Below are 16,478 nucleotides of genomic sequence, written 5' to 3'. Positions count from 1 at the left end.
ACTAATGCGGGCAAGTGTTTTCCTTTAGGTGACAATCTTCTCAGCATGCTGTGGGAAGAAGTATGAAGTTGAACCAGTTGAAGTGATATACTCTAATGGGGAGTCATGTGTTTATCCTGATTTGTCCCTATACAATATGGAAGTGTCCTTATCTTATGTCAACGATTCAGTTGGAGTCGCCTTGAAAGCTGAAGAGGTATTGTGAATATTCATTTCAAGCTGGAGTTTAAATGTTCGCATTAGGTGGATGTGAGCTTATATTAGAGTTGGTTGGTTATATTATTCTCTCATCAGTTGAGTTAAATTTTTTGTTCGCCATTTGCTATTGTGCTATTTTGTTGCTACAATGATATCTAACAATGATCTTGTTTTATTTATTGGGTGGCCATCTCTCTCGCTTGCTCTCTCTCTATCTCTCACCCGAATGGTGTGCGGTGGTCACCTTTGTATCTCTCACGGGTTTGCGTGAGATGGAGAATCAATTATGGCGGTCTTAAGTGACCATTGCGACGGAGATGACCGCCACCATGGGGTCATTGTGGTGTTGGTGTCGCCTGCCATCAAGGAGGACGTCGCTGTTGTCCTAGAGTTTCGGGGGCAGTCATTAGGTCTAGGTTTTCTTTTTGTTTGTTTGATTTCTTTTCTAATCCTAGTATTTTATATTGTAATTTTTCAGTAATTTATATTAGAAAGCATCCGTAGTGGTACGTACGATTATATATGAAATGAGTTGTCGGATAAGTGATTTGATTTAAAGAAGTTCGAGGATTGTAATTTTCAATCCCTCATTTTTTTCCATCTAACTCTATGCTGCCCTCTGGTCAAACATAGCTTGATCCTATTTTAGAATAGAGAGATCTCAATTTGAGATTGCCGACTCTATTTCATTCAAATAGAGAAAAGGGTAAAAAAGGAACTTTCAATGATAACAATGTAAGAAGAGAAAACAAAAGAGAAGACCTATTTGATTTTCTTTAGATATTCACTGAAGAAAAAGAAAGAAAAATTGAAGGGAATTAGTCACTTTGTATTCGATTTGAGCAGAGAAAAGGAAAAACAGTTTTGGTCTAGGACAAAGAAAGAGGAAAAACTCAAACGATTTTATGTCCCCTCGGTAGTCCTTCCTATCCAACGGGAGACCAAACCATTGCTGAACTTAGTGGCGTGCCACCATCACTGCCACGGGCGGTGGTAGGTGGCAACCACTGGTAGAGAGGGCTGAAATGCGGCAACATATCACGCTTAAGAGGTTTTGGATTTCCCTTTCTTGCGTTTTTCTGTTTAAAGGACACACAAGAAGGCGCTAATCATGAACCCACTTAGGCAAAGCAACTGCTGTAATCATACAGGCTAATCATGGGTGTGGCTCTGGGGGGATTTACATAAAAAGCTCGGATCTACTCAAAATCGGCAATTTTCTCTTGTTTATGATCTGTATGCACTAATTCGAAACAGGGAGGGAGGTGGATTTCCGCTACACTGCATTGACTCGAGTCTAATGCGTGGTGTAGTACCGAACAAGATCCATAGAAGAGCTGTATATCAGGTCGTGACCATGCAACCTGTTTTTCTGGGTTCATCATGAACAATCACAAAATTTCCTCCATCTAGGACATGCTCAAGCAATCTTCAAAGTAATCTGAAAAGAAGGGTGGTTTTTGCTTGTCTTCCCCGATACCCTGAGTAAACACCAAATATGAAATGGATAGCTATATGTACATTCCAAAGATTGATCCCATCAATTATAACTATTTACATATTCCTCTCCTGAAACCCCCCGGTGAAGAGAGGGAAGCAATGAGTTTGAACATGCTGTACACTTGATAAGAATAGACAACTTTACAGTGGCAAGAATTGCAGCTAAGAACTTCCATAGGCAGTATCGGGGACAATTGACCAAGCTGTACGGCACTAATATGGTGATGACCACTCCAACTTCTGATACATGTCTGCGAGTGCGTCATAAAGGATGGCAGCAGCTGGCGGCCTCGGCAACGAACCAAGTAGTATGTCCAATGCATTTATAGACTGGCTGCCATAAAATCGGCAATTTTCTCTTGTCCACGTTGTCACGACACCTACCTTGAAGGGAGCATCCAACAAAAGCACCTGCCTATTATTTTATGAAAAAGTTGAGAACAATTAAAGACCTTAGAAAGCGGAACAAACCCCACAGACTGCTGGCAATGAAATGATAGGAAAATGAGAAATACATTCTAGACCTCTCCAACTTTTTACTATGAGCGTCTCAATTTAAGTAGGATCTATGATGATTCAAGCTCAGTGTTCTCTCATATGATTGCTTATTCAAAAATATCCCTGCAGAAGCTTTCTCAACTAATGTCTCCCTTTTTCCCTTTCTTTGGCACTAAGAAATGGGCAACAAGCAAGCTTCTCAAGAAATGCTCTTTGTAGAAACTTTTTCAACCAACGATCTAATGAAAACAGCTAATCGGAGAATAGTCTTTTACGTGACTGCCTAAGGACAGATACCCATGCCATACAAGCTAGACTACATAGCTCACCTTAGCAACAGAGACAAATGAGGAAGAAAGAAAGTGAGAACAAGATCCTTTGCAAAATGAGCAGTTTTTCTACGTCCTGAGACTGTTATTGCATCCACTTAGGACTTAATAAAAATAGAGAAATTACTATCACATTAAAACAGTTAATATCATAGGATACTATCCATGTTTTTTTGCACAGCAATGTATACATACCCCAAAAATCAGTCCAGAGGACAACTCCACAGTTTAAAAGGAAAAATAGCTATATAGATGAGTACCTTTATTGCAGCTGTACGTATAACAAGTAGCACAGCCACCATCCCCCGCTCGTACATCAGCTTCAGCAGCCCTTCCAATGGGACCAACTGCTGCACTCAAACCAGCCCCAACTGAAAAATGAGCAGTACCACCAAATGTCTTCACAGCCTCAGTTGTTCTCAAAACTATAACAAAGTCTGTCAATTCTCCTCCAGCCTGCAATCACCCTTGACTGGTTACTATTGACTGGAATAAGGATATCTCTACATAAAAATATAACACAAAATCAAACATTTCTTGCAGGGATAATCTTTTCATTTATGTATTTGATTTTTACTATTATTGTTATCATTTTGGGAGGAAGGGGAATTGACTAAAGATTTCTTTAGTTGATTTTTATGTTTTATGAAAGACTTCTTTGCTCGAGCTTAAGCCACACGAGCAGAAGCTATTAATGCGATAGACATGTTAACAGAAAGGGAACAATTATAAGTAACACAAGGGCAATCTCTGGCTCAGGGACTTCTCCCACTTCCACAAAAAAGCAAAACACAAATTCAGAGAAAGGGAACAGAGATGCAGAAAGGAATTTGAAAACTCAATGGCAACATGGTAATCAAACAAAAAGTCCAAATCTCATCCTGAGAAATACTGTTCTTAGATAGAGTTCCAGAAAGGAGAAACAAATGGCACATTCCATGAAATAGAAGGATGACAGACCAGACATTTGGAAAGGAAAATTCTCACAAAGACCATGGAAATGAAGCAGACAATATGTCAATCATTCCGGATGGAGTAAAAAATCAAATCGGTGTTTATTATCTAAACAATCATTTTGAGCATGTTGATTCACGTGGTTAATCTGCAGACTGCATGAAAGCCAAAAACACTTGTTGGTTCCGACGCTTGGCCCTTAAGGTTGATGAAATCAAAATCCAGGGATACGATAAAACGAGCCTACCTGTGCTCCCCACCCTATTCCACATGAAGAAATTGCAGAAGGTGGAGACCATGAGTTGTCTTCCCTACGAGCAACCACAAGGCCGGTTCCAATATTGTAGGTTACCATCGTACCAACTTTCACAACAGTAATTATTGCAAGGCCTTTTGCTTGTCTTAAATGGCATCAGGAATTGCCTTCTCAAGTTTTAGTGAACCCACCTGAGCAATCAGAATGCATCATATAATAAGCTTAATAACCACACGAGAAGTGCAAGAGAACCTAATTTTAATGCCATAGTATAAAAAAAAGGGAAGAAAAATTCTTAATTACTTTATCTTGCACCAATAATACAAAAAACTCTTAAGGAATAGTTTTTCAAAGATCTTAAACATATCTAAAATTAAATCACCGTTTCACCGATGATAATGAGAAAATGGCCTCCCTTGTCAAAGGTTAAGTCCACTATAGAGAGCATTTATTTTTCAAGTAGCAACAGCAATACTAGCCAACTGTTCTAAGAAATACACAGATGGAATCATTAGGTAGACAGTATCATCTGAACCTTGCCCCTACCTTACTATAACCTAGGATTGTGTTTGTTGCCTTGTAAATCTCATGTTCCATTGATTGTCCCCATGGAAAATTGATCCAGGATCTCAACGTACTAAGGTCTGTCAGATCTTGGGTCAGAAATTGAGAAGCGTGGCTTACTAGATCCATTAGGTAAGGCTGGACAGACTCAAGCCGCACGCAGCAGACATCACACACCCTCTGGGGATCACTAACCCGGAACTTTACAGGCAACAGAGAAGGCGCTGAACCAAGGCAACAGAGAAGGCGCTGAACCAAATCAACGTACCTCCTGAGCTTCTTAGAAGCAGGATCATAGGCTTCACCGCCACCGTTAGCCCCATCAACCTTCGCAGCCTCGACCCAGCCGTCATTCGACGATCCAGGCTACTCCTTGTGGCCGGTGGAGAGAGAGATGAAATAAGAATGGACTGCTAAGTTCAGTGTAAAGGTGTACATAAGAAAGACAATGTTCAAAGAAAAGCAAAGATGTATAGAAGACGACACATTTTCACCTTTTTCCCTGGCTCTCTTAAAAGTAATGTTGTAGGCATAGGACTAGGCTCTGGAAGTCTCCGATTGTGCTAATGCAGAGTCGACAGCTGCTTTTCTAAAAACTTCGCCCTTTTACTAAAATAATATACCTCATTTCTCACTTTTGTTTAGAGAAAGGAACAAAAAGGGTCAAAGAACATGACCTAATTTAATCTTTTTCCTTGAGGGAATGCCTGAGAGAATGACCAGCCTTACTTGAGGTGCTTTTGAAGTCGCCACATTGGGTGCCTGCCCAGGCAACTCCAGTGCTTTTGAGAACACTAGTGACACCTAAACAGAACAATTGATCTCACTTCAACTCATAAACGAGACCAAGCACTTAGTGGCTTAATGTGGCAGAAGATGCTTGAAGGCCTAGATTATTTTCTCTTTGCAAATTGAACCCGATGCATCGATCAACCCCCAAATAACTCAACGTTGCAATAGTAATGACTTAAGTGGCAATGGTTGAATCAAAACTAAGTCAACATGCCATTACATTTAAGTGGTTATTTATTATTTTCCCTTAACATCAATATACACACTTCATATTTATACATGGAACTCACATTACAAAAAAGAGTGTATGAAGAAACCAAGATACCTCTTTGACTCATGGATAACAGGGAACTCAGGCGAGTTCTCTATTATGTGCAAGAACTTCTTCAATTTCAAATCTGACTGCAACAAAGTAGCGAAAAACAGGTAAAACAACATGGCAAAAATGAGGAACTATTACATAATTCTTCATTTACAGGAAGATATCAACTAGCACACTTTGAATAAGCAAGTTCCAAGCATAAGATATATGTAACAAAACAAATATGACAGTTATAAAAAGACCATTAAAAGGAGCAGCTATTGAGGACCCACCTTATAAAATTCCATTAGTTCATCAGCTCTGAAGTTCTTCACCTAATATCATAACAGAAACTAAGGCGCGATCAGCCAACACATCAATCGCAGTTGGTAGAGAAAACAAAACAAACATATAAATGAAAGCAATCTCATGAACTCAAAAGTGGCATTGACATGTTAAGCATACTTAATTTGGAATAATTCACTTTGCAAAATAGTAATTAGAAATAACATGCTAATGCATTGGAAGCTACAAAATTTCCTTTTTAGTTACTTAGTAAGTCTCCTTAGAGCACTTTGTTAACAAAAGGGCACTTGTTAAGCATACTTATTTAATATGATTCACTTTCCAAAGAAAAATTACAAATACCACAAGAACAATCTGTGCATCCAATTGAAAATCATAAAAATTTCTTAATCAACTACTTAAGAATTGCCCCTAGAGAACAGTTAACAAAATCCTTACAAATACATAGATCTTCACTAAAGATCAGACTCATGGCACATGCATGAACAGAAAAATACAATCTTTATCATGAAACTACCTGCTTCAAGGGGACGAAACTTATCTTGGAAGGCGGCAAAGCCTGAGACCAAAGGAAAAGGAACATGAGTCGGTGATCCGCTGCACTTCTCGTAACATTTTATCATACTTTGCTCTAAGAAACATTTAGCCGTAGCAGATATATAACTCGTACATATTAAGAAGAAACATTTAGCTGTAGCAAATATATAACTCATACATATTAAGCTAAACCAAATGTGCAATTCCTTGTCATGTCTGTTTTCGTCTATATGCTTTATCTAGTAGATGAGCACTCCTGATAGAGAAACATAATACTACGAATTGGGATCAAAATAGAGTATCTCGGATATATATAGTAATACCATCCTCTGGGACAAGCTCAGAGGATGACAAAACTTGAACTGGTCAAAGCTTGTCTAGCTAGCTGCAACTCCTCGAAAACATGTAATAGATGCTGAGGCAAAGTGTGGGGTAGAAAGAAGCTTCAAGAGGGAATCCTTCAGGCATTTAAATATATAGAGAGAAAAAAAGGAAAGAATAGGTGAGCACAAGCTTCCAGCTCGGATAACACTCTATCATGACAAGATCCATTATGCCAGCAATCTGAAAATCTTCCATTGAAGTTCTAGCTGGGCCTTAGCTTCAAGCGAGGATAGTAGGACATGTGCATAATTCTTCATTTTAGATTCTAGTTTAGGCGATTAGTTCAAACACACACCTCATAGCTGAAGGGGCCTTCTAGCGTATCCAAGTCATGAGTCCTAATTGCAACCAGTGTTCTTCGCCTGAAATATCGAGAGAATCCGAGCATGTCAATCCAAGCAGAACATTTTGAGGATCTAGCATAAGCACAAGCATCGATGTACTAAGTGGAGGGATTGGGGGCTGGGCATCTATTACATCCAAATAAAATATCAAATTGAATATAGATCTCGAGAATGAAAACTAGTTCAAGCAACATATCTATCATCACCACTTCACCAAATTATTCAAAACAACTCAGCGGAGTCCTCTCTTCACATCCATGCATTTCTCACAAATTATTCACAGATCGAACCACACAGCATCTCCATAGCCATTACGAGCAACATGGTCCGCGAAAGACTTTAACCCATCCGAAGACGGACACTAGCATCTTAAACCCGCGAACCAAAACTCACCCACGACTCGCGTAACAGCTCCAAACCCATTCGAAATACACAACATCTAACCGAATGCCGAATCAGCTCCACAGTCACCTGTTCGCTGGAACTTCAATTTTGTAGATGACTTCCTCGTCCTCATCAGTCTCCTCTTCCAGGTGCTTCTCCTTTCTGATGATCGCCTTCTCCGTCGTCTGGCCAGCACAAACAAAGAAGCCCAACCCCCTCAGCCTTTAAAAAGAAGAAAAAATCCCCCTTAAAAAAAACCCAGGTCTGATTTGCTGGCAGTGGTTCGCCGGTCGGAAAGAGGGAGGGCACGGAGAGATTGGGAGGTCGCGTCCTGTTCGTCAGAGAGAGAAAGAGAGAGGGAGGGATGAGTGAGAAAGGCGAGAGAGGAGAAAGAGAAAAAAACCCAGCAAATTCGAGTGAGGAGAGCGAAAAAATATTGAGCGGGAGGAATAAGCTGACCGTTGGTGGAGCCGAGCCGAGCCGACAAAAAATCAGCGCCTTCCTTTTTCAGCGGGTCCCGCTCGGGGACACGTGCCGGTATTTCATTGGTTAGTGCGCACCAGGTTAGTGGATGACGTGGCGCGCACTAACCACAGAATATTTTCTCCTTTTTCAGATGCCAAAGTCCCTTTTCCACAAGGGTCCAAATCTGAACCATTCTATCTTGAGAGTAAAGAAGTGCAGCTGTCGAGCTTCTATCTTCGCCTCTGTCCTGAAGGATCTTCGTCTTTCCAACATTTCCTTCATTGGTTCTACTATCAGTCTTTGAATACTGATGATTTCTGCTTGCTTCCCAGCTCAGATTTCGTTTGTCTTTGATTTTGGCCGGGCTAAGGATGAATTTTTTTTTTCGGAGTTCTATTTTAATTGCATTCGGTTTGGCATTGAGATTGTCACTAAAAGGGAAGTTGAAGTCAGACGTGGAAATTTACTCCCCTCAGTAACTCGGCTTGACCTAGGGCATTTCGCTTGTGGCTCCTTACTTTGTGGATTTTCTGTTCGAAGAGAAGCACCTTTTTGGAGTGCCAAAACGTTTGATCCTTTCATTTGCAGTTGCGCAATTATCAGCAAAATACTGTCATTTCATGATCAAACCATTGTCCTAGCCCTTAATGTTCTCAAGAGTTTCACTACTTGGTGGAGAATCTACCGAGATTCTCTTTTACTGAAGATTTCAACACCATTCTTAGCAAGATCATCTCCAAGATTCACTCTAGCAATGTTGCTGAACTTTCATCTAGTCTTTTTGCCTCTCCAACCCATTGAGCGCCGAAAAGAATGCGAGAATCAGGTATTTTCCTTTCTCGACTTTGTGATACTTATTGATCTGGCTTTAGTCTAATGTTCAAGTAATCCAGGCATACCTGCTCCTACGCGAGTATCCACTCCTCGGACAAGGAGGCGCTTATCAAGGTCTGTCTTGATTGCACAGTCTACCTAGTCAGCGCGTCTAACTTCTAGTTCTTCTACTCCCGAGATCATTAATCTGGAAACATTGCAAACTTAAGACCGTTCTATTGCCGATAGTCCTGCAAAGAACCAACGGACCAGAACAGAACAGAAAAGAAACCGAAGGAAAACAAGTGACTGACGACGTTGGAATTTGAATATCATCAACACCACCTGATACTCTCTCTCTCCGTCTCTTTCTTGTCCATGTGACCGCTATAAATAACACTGCACTAACTCACTCCCTCTTCAGGCAAATCTTCCTAAACACAAGTCCTCTTTGCAAATTGACTCTCTCTCTCTCTCTCTCTCTCTCTCTCTCTCTCTCTCTCTACTGTTTCCATTAGGATCTTCTCATCACAATACATCAATGGCCAACAGTAACGTCACCGGATCTCCTCTTGAGAAAACCAGCTTGGCTTCACTCGACCAAAGGCTGGCCATGGCGAAACATTGCTCTCGTGGTATGCAACATTCTGTTACATTGAAAGTCCACGAACTATGTTTACCTTGATTTTGCAAATTTACAGTTCTGTCTCCTTGTTTTCTGCAAAATGGCTTAAATCTAAATATCTGATGTGCATCAAACAGAGGGTGTAAAAGCTGGAGCTAAGGCGGCTGTTTTGGCAGGGATAGCAACAGCCATCCCTGACTGTGAGTAATCTTTTTCAATTTCTTCGGCTGAAACTTGTGTTCAATTCAAGGGTCTTTTTGTTGTCCTTCTTTTTTCTCAATATGTACATGCTTAACTATGCAGTTGGCTAGTGCAAGGATGCTGCCGTGGGCAAGAGCAAACCTCAACCACTCAGCTCAAGCACTCATTATCTCAACAGGTCGTTAGACTTTAATCATACTGACAATGATCAATGGCTTTGCATCATAAACCTTTATGTAATAGACCATATATTGCGATTATCTGACAGGAATATTTTCATTCTTGTGGCAGTCGCTGGAGCAGCTTATTTCATAGTTGCTGACAAGACTATCTTGGCCACGGCTAGGCAGAACTCCTTCAAGTAAGTCTCCAACATTGACGGGTGAACTGAAAAAATCTAGACAAGAAGCTTATATGGCTTCCATTTTGATCCAACTTGTATCTGAGTGAACTAGAAAGCAGATTACCACCTTGTCACCCAAAAAATAAGTATGGGTTCTTCTGCTTCAACCTGAAGATGGATCTAGTTCACAATTTATATAAGAATGAAGAGTATGAGGATGTCCTCGGAAGTTTAGTGCAATTTACAATTACCAAATGTTGTCCCTATTTCATAACGTGTTCATTACCACCAATCCTTACGTCAGCAATTACCATCTCTAAAATAGTGCAAGCGGTTACAATCCCAGGCAATTATCTCCCTATTGAAAATCTTCGAAATGAGCCTTGTTGCCGAATGGCAGTTTCTGCAGACTTGAAGGTTCTTGGCGATCTTGATGGTCGTCCAGGGTTTAGTACTAATCAGCCCAAACGCAATCGCCAGCTTCTTCCAGTGGTTACTTAAAGCAGACTCCTTCCACTCTTCATCCATGTTGTAAAGCACCTCGGTTGTGTCCTGCACAAACCCAGCCATTTCCAAAAGCTTGTCTATTTCATTCAACATCATGCATATTTTTTTGCTCTGAGGATGTGTTTTGTCACCCACGAGGAATTCATGAACCACACTATCTACTTCTCTAGATGTAGACGTAGAACCCTTCTCATTCCCTTATCATTCAATTTGGTTTTTATTCTCGCCACATCGTCCCACCTACCAGCTTTTGCATAAAATTAAGAGCACATAAGCGCCAGGATTATCAGGTTCCACTTCGAAAAGATGCAGAGCAAAAATTTAACCCAACTTGACTTTTTGATGAGCTCGGCAATCTTCTAGCGGAGAACCCCAAATAGCACCATCGGTTTCCCATTCATTGATTCTTGTCCATTTCTACCCAAGAGATCTATGAAGCATCCGTAATGCTGCAATTTAGGGGAGACTTTATAGTCTTGGATCATTAAGCTAAAATTAACTCCGTCCAAATTCTAATGAACCTGCATGATTACAAGGCGGATGGTGAGACCGCCTAAAACTCGATGAGCTTGCTGAGGGCGAACTGGGTATTGTAGAGGCTGGATTTTACGATTTGGGAGGGGATTTGCCTAAGCTGGAGGAGGTTCTTGCACTTGGGGAGATGCCACAGAGATGGGTGTGCTTGGAGGAGCTTGCACGGTGGATCAGAAGAAGGGAGAACATGGAAGCTGAACGGCGAAACTGAGGAAGCGATAGGTGAAGCGAGCATCTTCTTTCTTGGTCTTCTGGACCGTGAAGGAGGAGGACACAAGATGAAAAAGAAGGCAGATTTTAAATTACAGTTGGTGAATTCTCGAGTCAACGTCTGGTACCCGCCACAAATTGGGGGCCTGGCTACTTCGGCCCGATCCTCGGGAGGGAATTTTAGCCCGACCCACATTGAAACGGTTTGATCCGAGCAAGTGAAGCCTAGCCCCCACTTTCAGTTTCTTTTTCAAATTCGACTTCTTGGCTAATGGAATTTCAATATCTAAGCAAGATTTATCAAATGATTAATGAGATGATACTTATAAAATCTGAGAATTTCCTTCAAAAAGGGAGTTCACATACCTTGAGATCAAAGCTTTGGATCGAGATGGATTTAGGTGAGTAGTGATGTTTAAGGGAAGTGATAGAGAGATTTTATTGCAAATACATCAAATGTATTTAAGTTAACTGTTACTTTCTTTTTTGGTAAGCAACTACTACTTGGCAAAGTAGATTTAATCTTTAAATTTGCACGTTTTTAGAGACTTAGGTGTACACGAATACTTGATATCAAAACCTAATCGTGTAGTCATTTGTACAATTGCTCAGTTATGTTGTAGCTCCGTAATGACGTGCTGTGGCTATGAATGATGAATGCGTGTTAATGCATATGTTATATCTAGAAGACCTTAAAAAAGGAGATGGTGGCTATGAGAAAGTCTGAGGTGCTTATGAATATTTAGTCCAGCACCTTATCAAAGTTGAAACTCCTCTTTTGAAAGTCATAGTCGCCATGCACGTTTATACTAAGGAATATAATAAACCTTTATCTCAATTCTGTAAATATATATTTATATGTGTGTGTATATATATATCCTGTCAAAACCATCTTAAAATTTATGTCCAACATAATTATTCCACATGATTTTGTTAGAATGTAAATGATGCGTGCCTGGAACTAGTGATTTCTGAAACGTGAATCTTCTAGTTAAGTGTTTGGAAGCAATGTGAAAAATGATAATGAAATGATGTGTAGAGGACAAAGGATATGAGAGGTTCACCATTGAATTGTAAAGGCACAAATTGCTAGCCAAGGATAAAAATTAGGATAGATGCAACTCACTACCAAGGCGTAGAGGATTGCTCCATCAACCAAGGATGAAGAACTGCTTGATATACCACCAACGATATTGGATAAAGAATCAAATAAATATTCACTCATGCAGAGAATTCTCATATATTCATCAATTATGCATTACGATTGGGAACACTCTATTTATAGAAGAACTAAGACATAGGAAATAGACAAACATTAAATAAAGGGAAAATTTCAAATAAGGATGAAAAGTGCCATTATTTTCTCAAAAGAGGACCTAAAGTGAAGTTTGTATCAAATAAGGACTCAAACTGCCATCCTTTTCTCAAAAGAGAACTTGGAGTGGAGTCTGTCTTAAAGAATGACCCAAAGTAGTCATTTAATCTCAAAGAAGGACCTCATTTGCCAGCTGGTGAATAAATGCATCTCCGATACATATTCCGGTAGCCTAATCAAGGATATTTTTGTCAAATTTTCTTTTTTAATTTTTAGTTGTCTTGTTCTTTATTATTATTATTATTATTATTATTATTATTATTATTATTATGGGTCAATGGTGACACTGTTCATCATCTTCTTTGTCCCCTGTTAATCTTTTTCTCAAGAACATCGGACTTGGGAAATGCCAATGAGCACTGGCCATTGGTAAGGGTTGGCGAGGTTGGACGCCCATCGTTAGTAGTAGCGAGGGCTACCAAGCCCTCGTCGGCCGTGGGCAAGGGCTTGTAGGCCGACCCTCGCTAGATCTAGCGAGGGTGGCCTCGGTTGTGGCTAGCGAGGGCCATCGAGCCCTCGTTGGCTGCAGGTGAGGGCTTGCAAGCCCTTGTCGGCCCTTATCAGTGGCCGGTGAGGTGGGCGAGCCCTTGCTCAGGGTCGGCGAGGGGTGACCTCGCTGATGGCCGTGAGGGGCAACCTCCCCCACCTCCTCCTGCTGCTCCATCAACAACTTCGTCTTCTACTAAGACTACGATTGGGATGCTTGCGTCACTTTCTTCATCCCTTCCTCTCACCACTACTCCTAGATTGACGACTTCTTCGGCTACCCCCCTTGCCCTCGAGGACCTTCTTGTAGGGCCTGAATTTGGACGACCCCCCTCCCTTATGGCTAGCAAGGGCTTGATGGCCCTTGCTCGCTGTCAGCGATAGGCGTGGAGCTCTTGCTTGCTGCCGATGATGGGCGTCGAGCCCTTGCCAGCCCTTACTAGTGGCCGACGCTTGCTGGCCTTTTCCCAAGTTCGGTGTTCTTGATTTGGGCAAGAAGAAGTGAACATGGGATGAAAAATGTGACATCCTGAAATTCGACCCCGTTTTGATAAAGTGAAATGGACATGTCGTTGACGTGCCTATGGTCCTTTTTCTTTGAGCTGATGTGGCACCCCGAAGCACCTAGGGTCACCACAGATACCAAAGAAGAAACTTAGTTCCTAGGCATTGTTTGTTTTGTTTTTTTTTTTAAACAGTCCCAGCGCATCTTATTTGCGGAAGCATAATCAAGTTGTACCAATTCTCCCACCAACAACCATGATACAATACACACCACTAAATACCACAAGAAAAGATAAATCCAAGACACTTTTATTTACATATCTTCATGATGGATTTTTCTCGGGTCGGTACAACAAAAGAAAGGCGAAGACTTTTTGCTACACTCGGCCATAACCCCAAAAAGAGACAATTTGACCCATTATGTTGATCATGCAAAATCCTCCATCTATTAGTGTCAGCTATTGACCAAAAAGTTGTACCTTCTACTTCTCACGCACGGGCCGTCACACCCATCTCAGTGCGTCAGGTGGTGGTGACGGCAACATCCCCCGCATCACTCTGTCTCGACGAACGTGAACAGATATGAACTCCTGTATGACCGGGCCCCTAGCTAGGCCCACATCATACATCACTAATGCACGAACCCAAATGAACATCAAATTAGGGCTGGTGGGACTGTCGATCTCCACACAGTCGACCTCCACGTCCGAAGGAAGGCCGCAAAAGATGCCACGCGTGACAGCAGAGAGCGGCATCTGTCTAATTTGAAATGTTGGTCCCCGAAGGGGTGAGTACAGCTACTCAGCAGGTAAAAGATCCAATAAACCATTAAATACATAACACAATACAATCATAGCATAATACATGTCATTTATGCATCAAGCATAACTTACCTTGAAGCCATACATATGTCATCATACCACATGTACATACATCCTCATGTAATCATCACCATCATCATGTCACACATGTACCATCATGCCATAGGTGCACATACATCAGTTCACTCACCATCATCATGTCATGCATGTTCCATCATGCCATAGGTGCACATACATCTATGCACTCATCATCATCATGTCATACATATACCATCATGCCATAGGTGCACATACATCCATGCACTCATGCATACATGTTGCCATATCATGCATAATTCAATTTCAATTTCCCAATTTTATTCTTTCATTTTGGGCTGCCACATTTCTTTTTCCCGGGACCAGTGTTTGCATCCTACGTTTATCGCTCACACCCAACCTGGCATCACGAGAAACCTTCGGCACAAACCTCCGGGCATTCGGCACAAACCTTTGGGCATCTCGTGCCCCAACTGGAATCACGAGGCATCCCCAGGCACAAACCTCCCAACTGGCATCACGAGGCATCCCCCAGCACAAACCTCCGGGCTTCCGGCTCCCCTACTTTCCGGTATCTCGAAACTCCCGAGGACCCTCTGGCATTAAGCCATTTAAGGCCATTGGGTATCCGGCATTTACACTCCTTGGCCAGGCATCCCGACACTCTCGGGGCATCGTCGGCTCACACCTCCGATGGCCTTTTCACTTATAATAGTTCACATTTACAATTATGGCTTAATTTCAACATGGCATATGATGTGGTGGCAAATAAGATCATTTTCATCATTTGATTCTGTTGCGATAGGACGAGCGATACAACAAAATATATACGAAAAAAGAAAAAATAAATCGGACACTAGATTTACGTGGTTCAGTCGTAAAGACTTACGTCCACGGGGAGAGCAACATCGAATTTCACTATAGATCAAGCGAAGGAGATTACACACTCAAGTCATTCAAACACTCTCTTGGTGTTTTCCAAACCCTAATTACACCGAATACACCAATCTTGCTTGGATGTAAATCACGAATAAGCTTTGCCGCATGAGAAACATGAACACCCGCTATCAAGCACTTAGCACCTACGGATGTCTCTCACAAATAGAGAACACCCACAGCACTCAAAGTAAATGGCACTTCAATATGTGGCTTTGCTCAATGATCGTGTGCGGCTTCATAGGACGTGCGGCAGCAACTCACCGAAAAGAAGAAACCCTCAAAAAACCGAAGACCTGCAAATATATTTTCCTTTTATACATGTGCCCATCGAGGCCCCACCTCCTTGCTTCATGTACATAAGGAAATCTTCATGTAGGTGTGTGCCCAAGGTCAAACTTTTGACCTTGGGCCCCACTACCTTTGTCTTCAACGTGCAGAGGCGTGAAATCGCGTCGGTTTGGGCCCCACGAAGCTTCGGCTTATTCGGCCTCCTCTGTAACGAAACAAAAAACTTTGCTACATATATATAATTTTATTTCCTCTTTTGTGCAACTCCTTCGCAAGTCCACCAAATTTCGCGTTTTAGCAAACGCTCAAACTCGAGTCATATTTAACAGATTCTTATATGCATTTCCAATTATCAGCATACATGCAGCAATAGACAATCACTTATGACAATACAATTCATGGGGTCCATACAACTTAGAGTAATCCATACATCATGACTTTTGAGATTTACCAAATTCCAGCTTACACAATTTCGGAAAACATATAAATTGAATATCCATATGATCTTTAAAAATCATAAAATCAGAACATGTGATAGACAGGATATAAAGGTAGCAACTCCATGGAGAACACATGCCCAAAAGAACTTCACACAAAAAGATATAGCCCACACATTACAGCTTGCAAAATCGGATATAATCAGATTGCGTGGTTCTTGAAATATTTCAGTTTAAATACCCGAATGACCTTAAAAAATTATGAAGTTTTACCAGGTGATAGTTGATACCCTAAGGTATATTTTTCATGAATATTTCAAGGCCAGATTCGTCCTAGATAATTAACTATAGACGGTCAAATCTCCTGTTCCTAGTACCGAAAAGTCCAGTTTAGCTGTCTCCGAAAAATCGAGGTTTCACCTACTTATCTTCCTTCATTTCCTCTGAATTTTTGATATGTTTTGTCTCAAGTGTTCCACTACAACTTTCATCAATGGATCTAAGTGAGATTCTCAAAGGATAGTCACTTTATAGTCTACGAAGTTTC

General features: G+C 41.2%; 1 long non-coding RNA gene, 1 other non-coding gene and 1 pseudogene across 2 annotated transcripts; 1 reads left to right on the top strand and 2 right to left on the bottom strand.

Moving 5' to 3' along the window:
- Positions 1–1,606: 1,606 nt before the first annotated feature.
- Positions 1,607–5,225, bottom strand: LOC104453247 (annotated as a pseudogene).
- Positions 5,226–5,430: 205 nt separating this feature from the next.
- On the bottom strand, positions 5,431–7,598 carry LOC104424956. The gene is made up of 5 exons (XR_005549408.1): positions 7,435–7,598; positions 6,915–6,981; positions 6,216–6,257; positions 5,686–5,727; positions 5,431–5,493 (listed from the first exon to the last, which is right to left on the bottom strand). It is a non-coding gene; the product is annotated as an uncharacterized LOC104424956 (transcript).
- Positions 7,599–9,553: 1,955 nt separating this feature from the next.
- Positions 9,554–9,847, top strand: LOC120291398. Its single transcript, XR_005549409.1, has 2 exons — positions 9,554–9,629; positions 9,743–9,847. It is a non-coding gene; the product is annotated as an uncharacterized LOC120291398 (long non-coding RNA).
- The last annotated feature ends 6,631 nt before the right edge of the window (positions 9,848–16,478 follow it).

Source organism: Eucalyptus grandis, chromosome 3 (assembly GCF_016545825.1).
Source record: "Eucalyptus grandis isolate ANBG69807.140 chromosome 3, ASM1654582v1, whole genome shotgun sequence".
Classification (NCBI taxonomy): Eukaryota; Viridiplantae; Streptophyta; class Magnoliopsida; order Myrtales; family Myrtaceae; genus Eucalyptus; species Eucalyptus grandis.
Note: the sequence above shows the minus strand (reverse complement) of the source record. Positions and strands in the feature narration are given on the sequence as shown.